This window comes from Ascaphus truei, chromosome 5 (genome assembly GCF_040206685.1).
Source record: "Ascaphus truei isolate aAscTru1 chromosome 5, aAscTru1.hap1, whole genome shotgun sequence".
NCBI classification, from domain to species: Eukaryota; Metazoa; Chordata; class Amphibia; order Anura; family Ascaphidae; genus Ascaphus; species Ascaphus truei.
The window spans coordinates 192670710-192683848 of NC_134487.1; the positions used below are offsets into that span (position 1 = coordinate 192670710).

General features: G+C 41.3%; 1 protein-coding gene across 2 annotated transcripts in view; it reads right to left on the reverse strand.

Moving 5' to 3' along the window:
- MYOT (myotilin) overlaps positions 1-11339 on the reverse strand; it is a 170677-nt gene extending 159338 nt beyond the window's left edge. For both annotated transcript variants that reach the window (XM_075601554.1, XM_075601555.1), the window contains exon 1: positions 11231-11339. The gene's annotated coding sequence lies outside the window, so the exon portion shown is untranslated. The remainder of the gene's footprint in view (positions 1-11230) is intronic.
- Between the last annotated feature and the right edge of the window lie 1800 nt (positions 11340-13139).

Here is a 13139-nt window from a genome sequence, read left to right on the forward strand (position 1 = left end):
GACTTAACACTGCGAATCAGGATGTCCATAGTTGTGAGGTATTTTTGTCTTTTAAACTCTTTGTGTACATATTAGTTTCACAGCTTTCATCTAGTGTTTCTTAGCCTTAGATGTCTGTAGGAAATTTGCTTTAGCACAGCTAGCAATTTAGTGATTGCATAGACATTCTTTCAGCAGTCAGTTTGCACTGTTATCATATGCGCCACCAGGGGCGCTGTTGCATTAGCACAGCTAGCAATTTAGTGATTGCATAGACATTCTTTCAGCAGTCAGTTTGCACTGTTATCATATGCGCCACCATGGGCGCTGTTGCTATTTGATTGTGTATATGTGTTTTTTCAGTGTCCCCCATGACTTACCTTAGATGCAGTTATCCCATTGGTGCTGGCTAGTTACGTTTTTTTCTATTAGTGCTTGTTGGAGGTGGGCTGTACTTGGGATGGCTAATTAGGTTTTCTAATTGGTTTCAGGTGTTTTGTTGCATGATGTTGGGGGTATATATGGGGGCTTAGAACAGTCACTTGTTGCACTGCCCTGAGGAAGGTCCCTCTACGAAGACCGAAACGTTGGCGGCCCTGTGTTCACAATACACACTTTTTGGATTATTACTGCGGTGTGCTGTCTTTTGTCATCAGGATCCCCCTGGTTACCACATGTCTATATGCTTCATATGGGACAAGCATCTGCCTTCTAACAAACGTGAGTGCAAACCTCCTTACCAATGACTATATATATATATATATATAAATTATAATTTATAGAGCTGTATATTTATATAACTATAGTATATATATATGTATATATATATATATATATATATATATATATATATATATATATTTATATAGCTGTATATTTATATAACTATATTATATAAATTTAGCCATTCTCTAGGCCTGAGCATAAATGATGGAGCATCATACTGTAGATGAATATACTGTAGCTGCCAGTAATCCAGTATGTACTTGTGGCCTACTGTAACTAATTGTTGTTTTTCCTTTCTACTGTAGGGCGACAACTCTTCTGGTTGACCAAATAAGCGAAGAGAGTGATGAGAGGTGTGCTACAAGGGTCAGGTATGCTCTAGAGTAACAACACAATATGATCGCATCTCAGAGCAGCATCAATTGATGAGAAAAAGATTGGGATGGAAATATGGACTGTAAGGTTTTAGTACTGGACAATACAGAAGGTACAAGTGTGGTTTAAGTAACTGTACAGTACCGCTAAATTTATTCCTTGTCATTACAGAGCATATTCTATGATAAGGGACGCCAACAAGATTAAAAGAGTGGTCCAGGCACTGTATCGCTTGAGAGATTTGCCCCCTTTGCATTCCACAAAAAAGGACGCATATCTATGAAGCCGCGTCCAAAACACCCAGTGAAGCTGCGTGTGTGGGGTGCGATCTCTAGGCGTGGACCAGGATCCATCTTCATCTATCACGGTAAAATAATGCACAAAGTCACATGCTGTAGCCTTATGCACTGTACTGTACTAGTGTGCAATATTTTGAGCACTTTTCTTGTTACAGGAATCATGAATAAAGTATTTTTTCAAGAGAAAATAGTGCCCGAGATTGTGGAAAACATTACACGTGAATTCCCAGATGGTCATTGTTCTTCCAGGACAATGATCCCAAACACACCGCGTCATTGCACATATTCTTGCCAGCGGTATCAACTGGATGAAGACGCCAGCGGAGTAAGTACGGTAACAGTTTCTCATTTTTTTACATCGTTTACTGTGTATCTCTTTAATTAATTCTCCTTCTTCCCCCCCTCCAATTACAGATCGCCAGATTTCAATCCTATCGAAATGGTATGGCATCAGCTGAAGGATCATATCCGAAAAGTGGTGAAACCATCAAAAAAGGATGAATTGGCGGATGGCATCCTGAGTTTTTGGAATAACGTTCTCACCGGAGAAAGATGTAATAAATATATAGATCACATTGCGACTGTGTTGCCCATTGTGATAGAGCGTAATGGGCAGGCATCAGGAAAATAGAAAGTTAACAGTACAGTACTGTAGTAAGGTAAGTACAGGTACAGCAAGAACAGTACGATACAGGTAAGTATGGCACAGATTGTCTTTAATATGCACTTTAATGCACTCATTTTTTCTTTTCTTTTCAGAGCCTGCTGCACTACAAATCTTGTTATAAAGTAGTTATACAGTAGTTATAATGTAGTATAGAGTTCCAGTATACAGTACAGTATACTGTACAGTATACTGTAGTTGGACAGTTACTGTGTAGTGTACAGTATAGTTTGACAATAGTAACTGCATAGTCCAATATGCTGTAGTTATAGTGTAAGTAATGCCAATAAATGCACTTTACTGCACTCTTTTTTTCCTTTCTTTTCAGAGCCTGCGGCACTACAAATCTTGTTATAAAGTAGTTATACAGTAGTTATAATGTAGTATAGAGTTCACGTATACAGTACAGTATACAGTATACTGTAGTTAGACAGTTACTGTGTACTGTACAGTATACAGTATAGTTTGACAGTAGTGCACTTTACTGCACTCATTTTTTCTTTTCAGAGATGCTGAACTACAGAAGGAGGGGGGGTATCATGTGTAAAATTAGTGAAATGTGTGTATAGTGTAATAGTGAATCAACAGTCCTAATTTACACAAAACTCCCCCTCTCTCAATGAACTACAGAATGCAAAGCGGCCATGACGAAGAAGATAAAGACTGAAAATTTGTATTACTGTTTTTATTATTATAAATTTGAATTATTCATGATTATTTGTATTTTTTATTCTTCCATGATTATCCATTTTCATGATGTCAATGTCGGGTGCTGCTAAGGTGATGACAGGTGCTTCCGTTACAAAGAAGATAAAGATAAAATTTGTATTAGAAAGATAACATTTGTATTATTCATGATTATTTGTATTTTTCTTCCTGATAAAATAAAAAAAATCTTTAAATTCACGATCATCATTGATCATCTTTTTCTTTGAACTTTAATTAAATTTACTTGGAATGTGTAGGGGAAATCTTCAAGAAGGGGTTGGGTTTGTGGCTGAAGTGGTTAGGGGTGGGCTACACTAGTTGCCAAGAAGTGCTTATCAGATTAACATATTAAATTCGGGAATGTGTAGCTAAACATTTCTATTCACGTTGTAAGGCTTTGTGTGTGATGTGGTGGTGGGGGGGGGGGAGGGGAGGATTGAAGGTGCTACAGTAGTTACCACCGGCCCTTAAACTTGAAATTTTCTTGGTACCAGTATGTGCGTGGATGAGTCATTTGAGAAGGGATTATCACACGTGCACATGCGTTACCGTAAGCAAAGCCTCAAAGATTTTAATGAATGGCTTCGGGGTTGGGGGGTGGATGGAGGAGTCATTCTCGCCAATACAAATAAATACAAATGAATGGTTTGGGAGAGGTGTCGATAAGAAGTAGCAATATGCGTTTCAACAAGGTTAAATGAGACATACACACATGCGCAGAAATGTGAGAACACGCTCGGGAAGATTAAATTATTAAACTGAGCCAGAAAGCCACCCATTACAAATGAATGGTTTGGGAGAGGTGTCAATAAGAAGTAAAAATACTTTAGCCTTGTGTGTGTGCGGGGGAGAGGGGGAGAGCGCTGTATGATGGATTATTACTATTAGTTCAAAGAATTATTTTCAACAGGTTATCATAATGTTTTGATCCCCACACCCCCAAATAAAAATCACAGTATGCCACCCACCTCATAAAGTACGCACAGTACATGACTAGTGTAGAATTAAGAAGCTACAGTACTGATTGATTCTGAGAATATCAATAATTCTTATGCAGGCACATGTCGAGAACTTAAAAAAAAGACATATTTTTTTCAGACTTGAAATTCAAATTGAATGAGAAGTCATACACGAATGCGCCTAAATAATCAACAAGGTTCCATTGAGACATATACCCATGTGCAGAAATGTGAGAACACGCTCGGGAAGATTAAAGCCAGAAAGCCACCCATGACAAATGAATGATGTGGGAGAGGTGTAGATAAGAAGTAGAAATACTTTAGCCTTGTGTGTGTGCGGGGGCGAGAGCGCTGTATGCTGGATTATTAGTTCAGAGAAATATTTTCAACAGGTCATCATAATGTTTAATGCGCAGAAATGTGATAACACGCATATGCGTTTCAACAAGGTTCCAATGAGACATACACTCATGCGCATAAAATAAAAACAGTATGAAAAGAAGACCAAGCCTAGCAAAAGTATTGATTAATAAATAATACATATACAAATGTGATGACACGCATACAGTATCCGCATGAGCGGGATAATCCGGGATAAAAGTATTTTATATTCGGAAGACGACGCGACGTTTTATTTCTGTAATACTGTACTACTTTTTCCTTTAGTATCCTGTATATAGTACAGTATGTGCCCTCATATTTTTTATGTGTATTGCTAAGGAGTCTCATACTAATGTATACATACTACTGTATACAGTATGAACAGTATATAGAAATGTACGGCTGTAGGTTCAATTGCTATTAGACTTTTAAGACAACAGCTTGCGATCGCCCACTTGAGTTTCTAGACGGTATTGCAGTCAACGCTAAAATGCAATTTTCAGTGCACGATAGCGCACCGATCGAAAAAAGATTACATTTCTAAACGGTTCGAAAACAGAGCGCGGATGGCCGCAGTTTTCAGAGCGGCCCAGCGTACGCCACTTTAAAATAAAGGCTGGCACAGCTGTAGCAGTGTTCCAGAGTTGCTGACTACCCCAAAAATGGATCCGGGAATCTGGTCATATTCCCGGGGACATAAAGAAACATCACTCCGGTCAAAATCCTGCCCTGAAAATAGTTACATGACTCACCACCAGGGTTCCCTGCTTCAGCACATACCAGAAAGGTAAAAGAGGGCATAGGGATTTGTGTATCCTGAGTACAGTCAAGGGTCCCTAGGTTGGTAGGGGTTTCCCCCTATATGCCAAGGTACCCCAGAACTAGTATAGAGGTTCTGGGTGGTTCTCCAATGATTTATTAAGTTGCGAGAAGTTTTATGAAACCTAAGTCCATGTTTCAGTAAAGGAAAGAGATACAGCCCTGGGAGTGTGCCTAAGCGTTTTTTGGTTCTAAAGAAAGATAGGTTTCCTTAAGGGAAAGAGTTATAGCTCTGGGATTGCAGCTAGGCAGCTTTTCATTTGACTTCAGGACTTAGTAGAAAAAAGGAAATATTTTTCATGTTTACTAAAAAGGTTCAATAGCCAATGTGGCTAAAAGGTTTTTACAATCTAACTACAACTTTACGATTGCTTGTAGTAATTCATGAATGAATCTGAAATACTATAAGAAACCCTGCAGCCAAACCGGTCCCCAGATTCTAGGTGCCAAAACAGCAGCGGTAAATTTAAAGCTGCACTGTGAGAGATGTCAGTGATCTGGCTTTGGAAATCTGAAGTCCCACTTTGGGGGCCAAGTTCTCAGAATACTTAGTAGCGGTCGCGGCTGGAACTGCAGAAAAAAATGAGTACCAGATATTTGGTGTCCCGGTCAAGGGATTTCAGCACCTCCAGAGTGGAAAGAGCGGTGGCGTCAGGAACTGCATGCCGATTTCAGTTCCAGGACTTTTCGGGCTTAGTCCCGGTCATCTGAAAGACGTTGTAAAGACTTTGTTTTTTGTGCTATTTAACTAGGAAAGTTTAGTTTTGTCGCCCAGACCCCCAGTAAGTGTGTTTCCTCTTGTTTATTGTAATTCACTGTGTGTATGTCTGTTTATAAGGAATAAATCACAATTTGTTTTACTTCTTGGTTTGTTTCAGTGATATGATCCCGGTATAAATACCTGGTCTCCTGTGACATGGCGTATAGAATTTTATGCTGATTTGGGTTTCAGGAGATTCCGGGCTAAGTCCTGGTCAGGGTAAAACTCTCCCATAGCGTTTCCTGCACCTAGAAAGTCTAGTTTACGGCCCCAGACCCCCAATAAGTGTGTATTTTTGTCTATATTTTGTGTTTCATTGTGTATAAGCGAATTTATGCAAAATAAATTACAATTTATTTCATTACCTTGTTTTTCTCAATGAATGATCTGGTAAAAAGTTGTAAATAACCTGGTCTCCCGAGAAATTCCAATCGAACCAGCTTCCCAGGTTGCCACGTTCGGTCTTGGTCCCACAGATGTCCATTTCAAGCACATTCATCTGGTGACCATTGGGGAAATGATGACCGCCACTATGCTGGATTCCGCTGCTGCTTTTACTCTTGTTTGGCCTGATATGGTCAGGTCACACAATCTTTTACCCGGGAAGGAGATGAGGGTGACTTTGGCAGATGGGGACAGAAAATCCCTCAAAGTGGCTTGTGTGTTCCTGGACTGGGGTGCGGGCCAAGGCGTCTGCAATGTCGGCATTTTGCCCGGCTTTGATTCTCCTGTACTGTTGGGCAATGACTTGGATTGACTCTGATGCAGTTACGAGGAAGATGCCGTAGCTGTAGCTGCATTAACTCAGAGTGAGAGTTACCGGGGTCCTGTCCCAGACTTAGCTGCAGTTCAGGGTCCCAATTCTGAATCCATCACTTCACTGAACCCATCACTTCTCTGCATACCAAAAATTAGAAAGCTAGGAACTTCCTTTCAAAAGTTAGCTTGTTAATTATGTGTGGGCTGTAATGTGGTTTGTGGTTAAACTTTTCCCTGGTCTGCGGTTTGGGGCCAGGATGCAATCAATAACCGCAGACGCACTTTACCAATTAAACTTAATTGAATGATGAGACCACATTATGCAATGTTGCGATCCGGCATCTTTTCCTTACCGCAGACCACTTAACCAATTGAACTTGCGGTTAAGGCTTCCCTTGCTTGTCTGCGGTTACACAGTGATACAGTGTTGAATTGCCGGGCCCGACCACATAACACAGACACGCTTATCCAATTAACCCTTTAAACAGTGCTAGAGGCCCCTTTTTCCTAGCGGGCGCATTTTAGACATACTGTTGCGGCCGAGTTTATTCTTACCTTTACCCGGTCTCGGCCGCAACAGATACCGGGCGCGCCGAGGTGTTCCGGGCGCGCACCGGAGCCTCGGAGGATCGGTCCTCCGATCTGGGCTCCCCCCTCCCCTCTCCGGGTCCGCCGGGTCCCCCGGAACCCCCCACCGCATCCCCCACATTAGGAGCAACCCAGGGCTCCCGATGAAGCGTGACCGCGCATCGATGACGCGCGGCACGCCGAGGGAATGCAACAAGCAAGCCGGGAAACCTCCCGGCTTGCGGTACTAGCCAGGTGAGAATAAAGTGTGCCGCCTCTGTATTATTACACCTTAATATAACTGCAGCGAGCCAATGTAGCTCATTTTAGCACATGTGGTCTGCTTATCCCTAGCCGTGCGCACACAGACAGTTCTAATGCATGTACAGGCTCTCAACTCGCAGTGGGCTGCAGAGCTGACACTTCACATTTATAATATGACTCAGGGGACCCTGCTACATGGCTTATACAGTCGTTACATGGTATTAATCTCACCACTTTATCCTGGGGGGGTGGGGATTTGACTACAATTTGCAGTATTATTACCCTGATTGGGTTGCAGAGATGACACTCTACAATTCCCAATCTGGTTCAGGGGCACCCAGCTGGGCTAAATACCTTTATTAATGGCCTGGGTACCCCTTCACCATCATAGTGGTACCTACTAAATATTGCGTGTCATGGGAGACCAGCCAATTTACACCATTTCAACAGGATCATTCATTGTCAAAACAAGGTAATGAAATACAGTAAATTGAAGTTTATTCGCATAAATTCGCTTACACACAATGGAACACAAAATACAGACAAAAGGCACACTTAATGGGGGTCTGGGGTCAAAAATTAGACTTTCCTAGGTGCAGGGAACTCTAAATAAGAGGTTTACCCTGACCGGGACTTAGCCCGGAATCTCCTGGTTCCCAAATCAACCTGAAGTTCCACATGCGCCACCGCTTCCTTCTCTTCTGAGAACTTGGACTTTCTTGACGGCGAGTTACCATCAATCATCTGGAACTCAAATCGGTATAAAATCCCAGCCACGTCTGCTACGATTGATTTTGAGAACTTGGGCGTAAAAGTCCGGACTTCGTTTCTGGCAGGCAGGCTTTTCTGACTTGAAATCGAAGCCGGTTGATCTGCGATTTGAGCAAAATCAACTTTGAAAAGCCCACCCTCACTCTTTCTACCGGAGAACTAAAAAATGATTGGCTCACAGGTTCTTTATAGTATTCTGAGTTTTATTCACAAAACTTAGCAGCCAATCATTGCGTGGGAAAATACCCAGAAGCCAATCAGTGCCAAACCGGCTAGAAAAATCTGAAATTGTCAAGCGACATGCGCATGTTGTCCACCGCCATCCCTGGCTATCTCAATTGCACATGCTGGGACAGGCTCCACCAGGTCTGGCAGAGCAAGTGGCATCCCGGACGAATGCCATTAATCTCAAGACCCGGTTCTCCGTCTTCCCCCGTTGCCCAAATGCTATTCACACCTCTGGCATCCTCTGAATGCTTTGAACTCCGATGTCCAATAGACTTATCGGCGCCTATGGGTTAGCTCGGGCAGCCTGTCTGGACATGGGTTCCGAATGTAAAAGCACATTACATTAAAGTACATTAATAAAGTATATTTTAATACACTAAGGTATATGTTTTAATATACTTCTGAGTCTCTGGTGTCACGGGAGACCAGGTTTATCAACACCTTTTATACCAGGATGATATAATCGAGCAAAACAAGGAGGTAAAATAAATTGTAATTTAATTCAGGAAAAGACATACACACAATGTAACACTTTACAAAGTTAACACACTTACTGGGAACGGGGCTAACAAATAAATTTGCTCTTTAAACAAAATTCTCAAAATTGACCTCTATAGGAGCCCTTTCCAATGACCGGGAGGTACTCACGAAATCCTGGAACTGATTTCGCCAAGCAATGCCAGCCGCGACCGCTACATTCTCAAAAAGCGGACTTCAAATATTTTCTCACTCAAAATCTTTGAAGCCGGCTCGCGTCTATTCAGCACACAGCATCTTTGAATTTGCTGCTGATAGTTTGGCGCTTGGAATCTGCGGTCCTGATTGGCTGAAAGGTTTCTTATGGGTTTCAGTGTCCCATTCACAAACCTCTACAGCCTATCAGAGCGTGGGAATTTTCCTGTCAGCCAATCACTGATTTGCCGGTATTGTAATGCCAGGAGGGCACCTTTTATCGTTCTGCAAAGAGGTATGTGCCAACCTGGCACCTCTGCCTCTGCATACCGAGCCCCCCGTGGCTCCAGGCTCCACAGAGTCTGGGTTCTGGCAAATGATGGCCGGATAGCCCTGTGTTAGCCCAGGATGCAGGTACTCAAGCATAGCTGCAGTTCCCCTCCTGTTCTAACACCTTGGCATCCTTGAGGCTTTCAAGTCCGGACTTCGAACAGACCCACAGGCACAAAGCTTCGTAGCCATCTGGGCTGGCCGGAATCCATGACTTGGAAATTCCACAGTTCATTCATAGGTTATCAGTACATATACCTATTAAACATAACTCTTTAATAAAATATACCGTGTCCTGTATCTTGTGGGATAAAATGTGCAAGCCCCTATTCTGGTGTCAGGGATGGAGTAAGGGGCTTTACTGCTTACACGCACTAGCCTCATCCTTGCCACTCGCTAGAAATAACTTTTAAACTTTATACATACAAGAAATCACTCAGCTTTATCATATAGCTGAAGCACCCATTGAACCCCTATAACAGGTCCATGGCACCTGGGTATGTATCTGGCACCCCCCTTTATACTAGGGATCCCCGGTATGGTTGCAGGTATATATTAACCCCTTTATGCCCCCATTTACCTTGTCTGGATTATGCTGTAGCAGAAAGCCTGGCGGTGAGTCGCAATAACGTTTTCAGGGTCCCAGTTTGCCGGAACAATGTGCTTGGCAATACACTACCTTTGAACTCATACTGGACTCTCAGAGTCCCCCCTCAACCTTATATACAGTTGGTGCACCCACAAACCCTACACTAGTTCTAAGTCACTTTGGCACTAGCTGGGGTACCCCCCTTAACCTAGGGATTCCCTCAGCTACAGGGATACCTATTCATCCTTGCGCCTCATTCTCCTTTCTGGGCTATGCTGAAGCAGGGTACCCCAGTGGTGAGTCGTGCTAGCATTTTCAAGGGGAGATATTGCCGGGACAATATGCCTGTGCATGTATCCGAGAATCAGGCATGATTCCCGGGTACATTTATGGGGGAACTGACAACTAGGCACATTTTATTAATGGATCATCAGCAAAAAAAAACCTTGAAACTCATACCCTAGCAATCCCTGCTTGCTGGCATGCCCGGAAAGGGGAAAAACATGAAAAATACTTTACAGGCAATACATTTAAAAGATGCAATGTTACTGGGCCCAAGAGCTAACTCTCTTGGACCCTTATACATGGATCAGGCGTAACCAAAACGGGCTTAACCTTTATTTGAAAGCCTAGTTACCCCTACTGTCACACAGATATTTATTTTTTTCCCCCTCAATTATAAGATAAAAAAAAGTGATGCATAGAGACACAGTGTTTGTTATATCTTATTATATAATCTGTGCATCTTGAATCTCCTCTCTAACTCCTCCTTTTTCACACGCCACAAATTGCAAGCTGACTGACGACACAAAACTTCGAGCAAAGACCTATTGTAGATAAGAATTTTAATTTTTAATTTATCAAGGTACAATAATTGATAGACCATTAAAACGTCTCACAAACATCAGAACAGCTACAAAAATTCAACCATTAACATCTCCAACCTTTCCTAATTTCATAATGAAAATAAAGATACAAATATATTTTCTTATTTACCAATTAAAGGCTCATATTCATTGTTTTCTAGAAAAAATATGAGTCTGTAAACCTATTTAGAGTAGTTTGAGTAGTTTGAGATAACTTATAATATATAAACACTTTTTTTTTTGCTTGATGCATTTTAAAAGCCAGTTTATGAATAGATATTTTAGACTTCTTTCAGTTAGAATAATTATACACTATCATAATTCACATTATTTATTTCTGACATTTAAAGGATTAATTTTGATTGCAGTCATACTGTATGTAACCAAACAGATAGACCATTGACAATTTGACTGCAACTAAAATACCCAGCTTATTACAAAAATGGTTACATTAGCATTGAACATGTAAATCATATTTACTAACACCAGTGATTACTAAAGAGAAATATCTTACCTTTCTCAGCAGTGAATACTTTGCCTTTACATTTATTTAGAAAAATAGTGTAGTGAGTGATTCGGTGAACTGACAGGAGCAACACTCTTTGGTATAGGGAGTGCCCTGACATTTATCTTCTGCCAATAAATGAATGACAACTGATACCAGACCTTCAGAGACATGTGTCAACATAAAAGTCCCTTGTGAAATGTCATTTAGTTGCAGGTTTTAAAACAGTTTTAAATAGTATTCCAAATAGCTTTCTAAACTATTCTCATTTTCAATATGTAATAGAAACTTTAGAATGAAATATCAAACTCCATTGTGAAAACCCAGACACTTTACAATCACAATTTATCTGGTTTGCAATACTTGCTTTGTGAGCTTACAGTTCTGTATCTCTCGTAATGATAATACATACAGTAAGTTTAACGTGTTGGACTATTTCCATTGTTAGCAATTTATTTTAATACAGTATACATTAATCTGTGCAAGTCAGGAAAGTGCAGAAAAACCTTAATCACCCAATAGTGTGTGCATAATTTGTGAATTAATTTATATTAGAATGTTCAAAATACTAGGTGTGACATGGAGGGGGTAACCAGGCTCTTAATAAAGGTCAAGCCCTGTTTTGGTTACCTATGATCCATGCATTGGGGTTCAAGAGTGTTAGCTCTTGAGCCAAGCAACTGTACATGCATAATGTGTAATTTGCAACAATAAATATTAAAAAAACAAACAAACAAAAAAAAGATTTTTATTGTAAAATTGAGGTACAGAAGGGAAAAAGGGTAGGGGGAATTGTTATGCATTACAGTACATCGGCATTAGTTTATTCACATAGATAGCTCACCTTACTGAACATACATATTTGAAGTGTTGTATAAAAATCGCATACGTCAGTTTCTCACAGGATGGAGGGGGGATGAGGAGGGCAACCGTAAGGGATAGAACACAGCAACTAAAATTAGGTGGGGAAGGGAGGAGGGGAAATCACAGTATTCACAGAATTACATCTCAGTGTCTCGTCCTATTCCTATCTCCTAAATCTCCTCTCGGTTTAGATCCTTCTGAAGCATCCGCATTTTTTTTACAGCATTGCTAGCTCTGGGTCAAGGCCCATGCCACCCTCCTGTGACAGTCAAATGAGCAGTGATATGCTGCACACCATTAGTCAAAAAACAAAACAGTATTACCGGTGCTGCTGGTTCAAAGGGATACCTGTCACAAATATCCAAGCTTGAACTGTGAAAAGGAAAGATCCAGCGCTCCACGGATTTGCAAAAGTATCAAATTCATTGCGTCATGCACAACGACCGTTTCGACCTTAGTAGGTCTTTTTCAAGTGAAAAGGCATGAAGCCAAAGACAGGAAATAGGATATATACCCCCCCCCCCCACAAATCAATAATAAAGTGATAAACCCCAAACAGCTGAACAAATAGCAATCAGCACATATAGTTCCAATTGACAGTCTTACTGTAGCTTTAGGCTTCCGATTGGCTGTGACTTGATCTCACTACTTTCCTTAGAATCCCCACTACTGCTGCAGATCAATGTTGATTCCGGATGAACCCGGAAGTGCGTCACACACAAGCGTCCTCGTGCGTTCCATGCAATCCTTTCTGCGTTCCAGCGTCGATCCTCCTCACTTGGTTGGTCCTTCGGCCCAAATCTCGCGAGATTATGGCACTGCTTCAATTCTTTGAAGTTTCTTCACTTGCTCGTCACTCCTCCCGAGTCTGCCCACCGCAGGGGCTAAAATTCTTCTGAATCCGTCGTCATCTTCTTCTTTAGTGGGTGGGGATTAAGTCAGTAGTAGTCCAATTCTTTAATTGAGAAAAACATAAAATACAGACTTTGAACAGCCTTGATGGAAAGAAAGATAAAGATGTCAGGAACATGTTGTTTCGTGCTAATGATTTCTC